Source organism: Hermetia illucens, chromosome 1 (assembly GCF_905115235.1).
Source record: "Hermetia illucens chromosome 1, iHerIll2.2.curated.20191125, whole genome shotgun sequence".
Classification (NCBI taxonomy): domain Eukaryota; kingdom Metazoa; phylum Arthropoda; class Insecta; order Diptera; family Stratiomyidae; genus Hermetia; species Hermetia illucens.
The window spans coordinates 88,721,930-88,731,075 of record NC_051849.1 but is presented as its reverse complement, the minus strand read 5'-3'; positions in this window follow the sequence as shown (position 1 = coordinate 88,731,075).

Sequence of the window (9,146 nt, the reverse complement as noted above, 5' to 3'; positions counted from 1 at the left end):
GTGGGACATTTCGAGCGAAACAGGTTTTGTTAGCTCAAATAGGTTCTGTCAGATGCTAACAACGGAGACGGATTTCACCATCATAACTGTTATCGGTTATGATTTTCGACCCTAGTATCTTTATTGTTTTCATTGGATCATTGCAGATCTAATGTTTCCTCGTTGATATTATTATTATGATAGGGGAAGGTTTTGAGTAAAATTTTTCCTCTTTATATCATTTCCTGGTTCCTCTGACTCTGGTGTTATTATGTTTGGTGTGGCACAACAATTGCAAGCATAGACGCCGTTGATCTCAACCTTTACAAACTCTTTTTCCTGATGCTCCATTACTTCGTGGATAGCTTGGTTTTAGTAGGCGCTCAGTGCATCTTTACCATTGGGGTTAATCCCATTTGATGTGCAAAAAATGGAAAAATACCAAACTTTTTTTAATAATCATTATGTCATCCTAATCTTGTAATCTTAACAACATTATACAACTTTCACTAATTTGTTATTGAAAAACTTTATTATTATTGTTAGAAATGGCGGTCAAAAATGTATTTCTATTTTTATGTTTTTCGATTGCCGAATTGTGGTGAACTAGACTATCTAAACCAAACGATGTTGATGGATTCAGTTAAATAACAGTAAAAACTAGTGTATGATCATCATCAACAGCGCAACAACCGGTATCCGGTCTAGGCCTGCCTTAATAAGGAACTCCAGACATCCCGGTTTTGCGCCGAGGTCCATCAATTCGATATCCCTAAAAGCTGTCTGGCGTCCTGGCCTACGCCATCGCTCCATCTTAGGCAGGGTCTGCCTCGTCTTCTTTTTCTACCATAGATATTGCCCTTATAGACTTTCCAGGCTGGATCATCCTCATCCATATGTATTAAGTGACCCGCCCACCGTAACCCATTGAGCCGGATTTTATCCACAACCGGACGGTCATGGTATCGCTCATAGATTTCCTCATTGTGTAGGCTACGCAATCGTCCATCCTCATGCATTTTTCAGAGGATTCTTCTCTCGAACGCGGCCAAGAGTTCCCAATTCTTCTTGCTAAAAATCCAAGTTTCCGAGTAAGAGCTTTGACCCTATGGTGAGACGTTTCGAGCGGAACAATTTTTGTAAGCTGAAATAGGCTCTGTTGGCTGACAACAACCGTGAGCGGATTTCATCATCGTAGCTGTTATCGGTTGTGATTTTCGGCCCTAGATAGGAGAAATTATCAACGATCTCGAAGTTGTATTCTCCTATCTTTGTTCTTCCCGTTTGACCAGTACGGTTTGGTGTTGTTGGTTGGTTGGTTTTCGGTGCTGACGTTGTCACCATATATTTTGGCTTGCTTTCATTGATGTGCAGCCCTAGATCTTGCGCCGTCTGCTCGATCTGTATGAAGGCAGTTTGGACGTCTCGGGTGGTTCTTCCCATGATGTCGATATCGTCAGCATAGGCCAGTAGTTGGGTGGCCGTAAAGAGGATCGTACCTCTTGCATTTACCTCAGTATCACGGATCACTTTCTCAAGGGCCAGGTTAAGGAGGACGCATGATAGGGCTTCCACTTGGCGTAGACCGTTGTTGATGTCGAATGGTCTTGAAAGTGGTCCTGCTGCTTTTGTCTGTCCTTGCACATTGGTCAGGGTCAGCTTAGTCAGTTTTATTAATTTCGTTTTACCCTGGCTATGCCATCATAGGCGGCTTTAAAGTCGATGAATAGATGGTGCAACTGTTGTCCATATCCATCGCTTGCCGCAGAGAGAAAATGTGATCTGTTGCTGATTTGCCTGGAGTGAAGTTTCTTTGGTATGGGCCAATGATGTTCTTTGTATATGGGGCTATCTGGCCTAGGAAGATAGCGGAGAATATTTTATAGATGGTATTCAGCAACGTGATACCTCTATAATTGCTTCACTGTGTGATATCTCCCTTTTTATGTATGAGGCAGATAATGCCTCTTTGCCAATCATCAGGCATTGATTTGCTGTCCCATACCTTAAGCACAAGTTGGTGAACCACTTGGTGTAACTGGTCGCCGCCATATTTAACCAATTCGGTTGTAATTCCATGGGATCCAGGCGACTTATGATTTTTAAGCCGATGAATTACACGGACTGTTTCTCCTAAACTTGGTGGTGGCAGTATTTGTCCGTCGTCTTCAGTTGGCGGGGCCTCCAACTCGCCGATGTTCTGGTTGTTCAGTAGTTCATCAAAGTACTCAACCCATCGCTCTAATATCCCCATTCTGTCGGAAATCAGATTTCCCCCTTTGTCTCTGCAGGATGAGCATCGAGGTGTATAAGGCTTCATCCTGCTGAGTTGTTGGTAAAACTTGCGCGCCTGATGCGGTTGCTCCCTGTACTTTTCTAGTTCACAGACTTGTTGGTTCTCCCAGGCTTCCTTTTTCCGTCTGTGAAGTCGCTTCTCCGCTCGACGGAGTTCGTGATAAGTCTCTGCGCATGCCCCCGTTCTTTGAAAATGCAAAAGTGTAGGATCGGCAAATTAAAAAAAATATGCATTTTCCACAAAATGGCAGACAGTCAAGGTTATTAGTTCGATTTTTCATTAAAAATGGTCGCTTTTGGGCCCAATCACGGCCAGTTTGCAAGAAGAAAAAAATCGAACGATCAAACACTACGTTTTTATGCATTAAATAAGCCCGCAAAGTTTCAAAAAGGTCGGTTCAGTAGTTTTAAATAATTTTCATTTGCGCAACATTTTTTTTTCATATGCCTGTGTGGTCTTGATTTGGTGCTATCTGTTCTATACTTACATTCGCAATTCTTGAGTTTCCTGTAAAGAAAGTAGTGAGAGTCCTAGTTCAAATCTTGGTTTTCTTCTCTGTATATTCAATTTATTGTGAAATTTGGTGCAATTCTTTGCTGCATTTTCCAAGTACGTAAAGCACCTTTTTAAGCAGAGTGAAATTATGCGGTGTTTCCAACGATTAATTAATTGAAATAATAAAAACTTGTTGTTTCTTTTTCGTTGGTGTGGGTGCAAACAAGTTTGCACTGATGAAGGGAGCAAGTGGTTCCCGAAATATCGGTATTTGCAAGAATAAATACCCACACCAACGAAAAAGAAACAACAAGTTTTTATCATTTCAACCTTTTTATTAAAATCGGTTTACCGTCTGTCTGTCTGTCCGTCACACGCATTTTTCTCGGAGACGGTTATAGTGATTGACACCAAATTTGGTAGAAAGATGAGAACTGTGAACGCTCACATATACAGTGAGTTACATCCTTTTACGTTGAATTTAAGGGGGGGTCCCCATACATGCAAAAGGGGGGTGTAAAATTTTTTTTCATCAAATATAGTCATGTGGGGTATCAAATTAAAGGTCTCGATTAGTACTTTTCGAAGCCAGTCTTAGTTTTGACATTTCTTGGAAACGTGGGGAGTGCGAGGGGTTGAAAATGGTCATATCTTTAAGGGGGCCATTCTCAGAAACTAGCGAACCGAAAAATCTGAAAAAAATCAGGAGGCTGCCACTATATGGTGCCTTGGCTCCGAAATACCTTTCATACCGATATCTGTTCAAAGAAAGTTAATAATAGTTTATTACTATAATTTTTTGTAGTTGGCTGGAAACCCCCTTTAAATTCATCCTAGCGGCACGAATGCAGTGATGTAGGCTATAATGTAGAGCATGATCATACCAAATTTGATGGAAATCGCACTATTACTAACAAATTTATAATACGTCGAAGTTGTTGCTTCTTTGAAAATTGAAGACTACCAATGTCAATATCACCCGAAAGTGGACATATGCATATATTACGTGCTACGTACTAAGAAGTACACAAAACCTTTCGTACCTGAAGCGTCCAGCTTCCGGTTTCCCGACTTGTTTATATTTGATGTTGGTTAAATTGTTGGCATTTGCTAATCATATTAAACTCAGGGTGTGAGGCGTATGAGGTTGACCATTATCAACACAGGGCTTTCTATCAAATGATTTATTTAAATCGCTTTCTTGAAAATAGAGGGCAATGGAATTTTTAGCTATATTACACGGAGATGTCGTGCACTCGTCGCTCCTCACATTTTTTTCTTTTTGTTCAGCCGTCAGTTCACAAGCGGGGTCGGCCCGTGGTGATCGGTTTCGTCATTTTATTTTATCAAATGCCTGATCAAGATGTAATCTTGAAACCTTTAAATTCCCATCCAGCGTATCAAGCCACCATTGTTTTGGCCGGCTTTTTGGTTGCTTACCATAGCTTTCGATGTTCTGAAATTGAATTCCCGTTAGCGTGAATTGCGTGACCTCACAATCGAAAACGCCTCTCTTGCAGTTTTTCCACGATCGGTGCAAACCCGTTCGATCGCGGATATTCTCATTTCAGACGTAATCAAAACGTGTCACGTCACCAGTGCAATGCAACATCTTCGTCCCCATTACCGCAAGACGCCGTTCATTGACCTTTATAGTGGGCCAATATTCAGAACTATAGAGAGCGGCAGACGGACGACGTTGCAGTGAATTTTAGATTTGGGACGTGCGCTGATACATCGATCACAAAGAACACCAGTTGGGGAACGCCACTTCATCCAGGTTGCGTGTGAAATAATTTCATTACGCAGTTCTCCATTGGCAGATAGCATTGACTCGAAATATTTAAGTCGCTGAGTTCTGGCAGTGGCAGTAACCTGCCCCTCGAGATATTTAAATCGCTGAGTTTTGGCAATGTCGGTAACCTGCCCTTCGAGATATTTAAATCGCTCATTTCTGGCAATGACAGTAACCTGCCCAGAACTGAACGATTTCAATATCTCGGGTCAATGCTATAAGCCAATGGAGAACTACGTTATGCCCCTCACATAGGGAAACACAAAACCTTTTATACCTGAAGCGTCAAGCTTCCGGTTTCCCGACTTGTTTTATTGATATTTGTTCGGGAAATCTCCATACTAACCATTCAATGCGAATTTTACCCGTTGTGGTGAGTAAGAGGAGTTTCGTCGTCAATATCTTTTGGTTGCAGTGCCGCTGTGCTAGACACTTAGCTATCGTGGCAAAAACTGAGGAAACATTAAATGAAAGAAGATTGCTATATGACAAAAACGTGGTTGTTGTAACAACCACTGTATTTGTTCAATAGGGGCGACAATAGAAAACACTGCAGGACCAGCAGACGGACCCATACAAGAAACGTTCCTCAACTCTGCTATTTATGTCAATACCCAAGGCGCAAAAGATAAAGTTCAAGAAAGATAAGATAATATATATAAAACAGAAGATAAGAGAATACCCATAGACCCATAGAGAACACCGCCCTGATCGGGATTAGTTACCGTCCACATACGGGCAAAAATAGTTGAGCCGCCCGAGTTTATTAAGGACAATCACAAAGTGCACCTAACCATAAACAACATGGTGAAGGCTTTTAGGGTCGTTTACAACAGATGGTATAAGGAAGAAAGTGGTTCCAAAAATAAGCCCACATTCCTTGCTCCACAGAACGACAGGGGTCACCGTTCAGAAGGGGAAGGATGTGTCCTAAGTGTGTCTGTAATCGGAGTGAAACCCAAAGGGGAAAAAATAGTGGGTTAACGAAAGTTATTAATAAAAAAGCTAAAAAAAAACAAGGTGGAAATTCGCTCAAAAAGATTGTTACCCCCAACAAGGCCAATCTGTCGCACACGAAAATAATAAAATATCTCAAACCTGATTCCAGTCTAAAAAGCTTGGGTGGAAATGTTAGCTTGCGAAGAACCAAGAAAGAGGATCTCATAGCCAGAATGAGAAAGGAGGTCCGAGAACTCTTCAGCCGGGGGAAGCAAACTGGAGACTGGCAGATGTACAAAAAGAGCACTGACGACGTATAGCAACGCGATCAGGGCAGCGAAACGGAACAGCTTCAGGGAATTTTGTGAAGGGATGGAACGCTCCAGAAAGCGTCTAAAGCTATAGCCAAAGACAAGGCAATATCTTTTGTCTGTCTGTCTGAATAAGGAGGATGGAAGATTTACCGAGAATGAGAACGTCAAACATGACCCAAGATTCCAAGCTTCCTTCAGATCATGCCATGTCACCGCGGCGCTCTGGCCTTAGGCAATAGCAAAAGAAAAAATTGCCGGCGTATGGAAGTAGCAGTGGGTAGGTCAGACATTGAGAATCGGAGAAATTCAAATGTGTATTATGGTATGCGATGGATCAACGACCACCATGTGGGTTGTCCTAGAGCAACATGTGTAGAACAGTGCAGGAGGAGTAAAAACTCTTTGGAATAATTTGAGAGAGAGCTAGGTCACATTACCAAGAACTGATAACGATGGGCGACAGGTGTGGTTAACGAACTACGCCCCATATTGGGGTTGTGCAATGATATATCACTGGCATCTGGGCTCAACCGTATTCTTAGCTTTTTCGCGAGAATTGAGGTCAGTTACTTTGTATGTGTTGCCAGACTTCAACTGTCGTGCCGGCATATTATTTTTCAAATCTCCTCAGTCCTTTGATTTGGTCATTTCGAAAGGCCAAGAGAAGTTCCGCTGAGCGCTTTTCATCCATTGGGAGAGGAACGACGATGAAAAACCCTTGTTATACAGCATTAAGTTATTCGGTGCTCAAAAATAAAACGACTGAAGCCAGTGGCATTTATTAAAACTTATGTGACAAACAGGAACGCATATAAAAAGCGGAGCCAAAATCAGCACTTGCTCACATGATTTCAAATTTCAAATTAAACTGGCTGAGATTAGGGGGGAAATCTTGCTTGTTGCGGATTGTTGTTACATACTTCAACTGCATAGAAGTTAGAGGTGGTATAACGTCTGTCAGTCCATGCCAATCATTTTTTCGCACCTTTTTCTGGTGGGCTAGGTTTATTATCATCATCAGGTGGTTTATTATCATCATCAGGTGGTTTATTATCATCATCAGGTGGTTTATTATCATCATCAGGTGGTTTATTATCATCATCAGGTGGTTTATTAGGGTCAGGCAAAGGCAGTCCTTGCAGTGTAAGACAGAACTGTCTTAAAATCTTTAATTGGTTAGTGGCTTTAACTTTAGCGGCATTAAAATCCTCTGTCTCCTTCTCTTCCAATTTTTTCAGCCTTTGAATTTTTGCTTCAAAAATATTTTTACTGAGCTTATCTTTCTCGGCTTGCGCCAGCTGGATTCCTGCTTTCATCACTTCGATTTTGCTTTTCAAAGAAGCGACAGTAGCTTCCCTTTTCGCAATCTCTGCCTTCGCATTATCAATTTCCTGCTGCATCACGTTTTGTAAAAAGCGAAGAAATAATTCTAGAGGTTCCTCTGTTAACGTTTAAAATTAAATTTTTAAAAGTTCGTAAAAGAATTTTGAAGTTTACTGGGAGAACAATTTTAAAAATATGGGGAAAACTTAATTTCAAAAAGTGATTTACAGTCGTCGCCTATTATGAGTTAATATTTACATATGTACTACGGTATCTATTTGTGTAGCAATCCAAAAGGCTCCACGTTTTGTCGGTTGATTGGAAAGATGTCTTGCAAGTGTGTTGAGTATAGATGCCCTACAAAAGTGGGTTTGGATGATTCTTTTTAAGGTTTTGTTTGTAAAACTGTTGTAAAACTTACTGTCTGTCTGTCTGTCCGTCTGCCTGTCTGTCTATCCGTCACACGCATTTTTCTCGGAGACGGTTACAGCGATTGACACCAAATTTGGTAGAAAGGTGGGAACTGTGAACGCTCACGCATATAGTGAGCTACATCCTTTTACGATGAATTTATGGGGGGATCCCCATACATGCAAAAGGGGGGTGTAAATTTTTTTTTCATCAAATATAGTCATGTGGGGTACCAAATTAAAGGTCTGAGTTGGTGCTTTTCGAAGCCGGTCTTAGTTTTGACTTTTGTTGAAAAGGTGGGGAGTGCGGGGGGTTGAAAGTGGTCATTTTTTTCACGAACCCATTCTCAGGAACTACCCAACCAAAAATCTGGAAAAAATCAGAGGGCTGCCACTATATGGTGCCTAGGCTCCAAAATACCCTCCATATCGATACCTGTTCAAATAAAGTTAATAATAGTATATTGCTATAATTTTTAGTAATTTACAGGAAAACCCCCCTTAAGTTCACCCTAGAATCACAAAATTTTGCAGCAATGTAGGCTAGAGTATAGATCATGATCCTGCCGAATTTGGTGAAAATCGCACTATTACTAACAAAGTTATACTAGGTCAAATCTGTCGCTCCTCTGCAAATTCAAGACTATGAATGACAATCACTTGAAAATATTTTCACATAATATATGCGTATTTTACGTGCTACATGCTAATGAGACAAATGCACACCCAAATCTCTTTATAAAAGAAATACACAAAACCTTACATACCTGAAGCGTCTAGCTTCCGGTTTCCCGAATTGTTTCTTTTGAAGAGTCTTTCTATTAGGTTGAGAACGAACTCGCGAAAAGGTCTTATCTTTGCCCGTTGGTGTTCTTCTGCGCTGGAAGGTTTTCGTCCTCTAAATATAGAACAAAGCAGTACTGCAACGTAAGATTCGTAAGTTTACGTTGAACAAATGATCACTGCGGGGCTCCGTAAGAAATAATTTAATTGCTAAGTACTTTATTGATCATGTACAGTTCACTATGGTGCCCACGATGTTAAGCTCGATGTTGTAAAACAAAACCTTATTAAAATCGGTTCAATGTCTGTCTGTCTGTCTGTCTGTCCGTCAGTCCGGCTTTTTTTTTTGTTTTATATGGATGGAGGTGGAAATCTTAGAAAGACACTGTCGCGCCAGGTTGCAGCAGCGTGTGGGATTCTCACCCACTAAAACCACCCCCACTTTCTCCTTTTTCCTTCCCGCGGGACCGCCGCAAAGCATTACTTCGCGGGGTGGACTGCTCTTTACGCGACCACGCCTTCCGTTCTTCGCGTCCTCCTTGCGCGCTCCGCTCTTCCCAGTCCCTCTTATATTCGTTTGATTGCGGTGTTCACCGCACACCAGTTTCCCTCCGATTTCAACATTTCCCCGACGATGTTCTACGGGCTTAGAGTGGTTTTCAGGGAGTCTTCCAGACTCCTCCTTTCTGAGAGAAATCGTAGACAGTGGAACATAACATGCTTCGGGTCCTCAGGTGTGCAACCACATTCAGGACACAAGGGAGAATCATCCAGCCCGAATTGGTGCAGGTACTTCCTGTAGTCGCCATGTC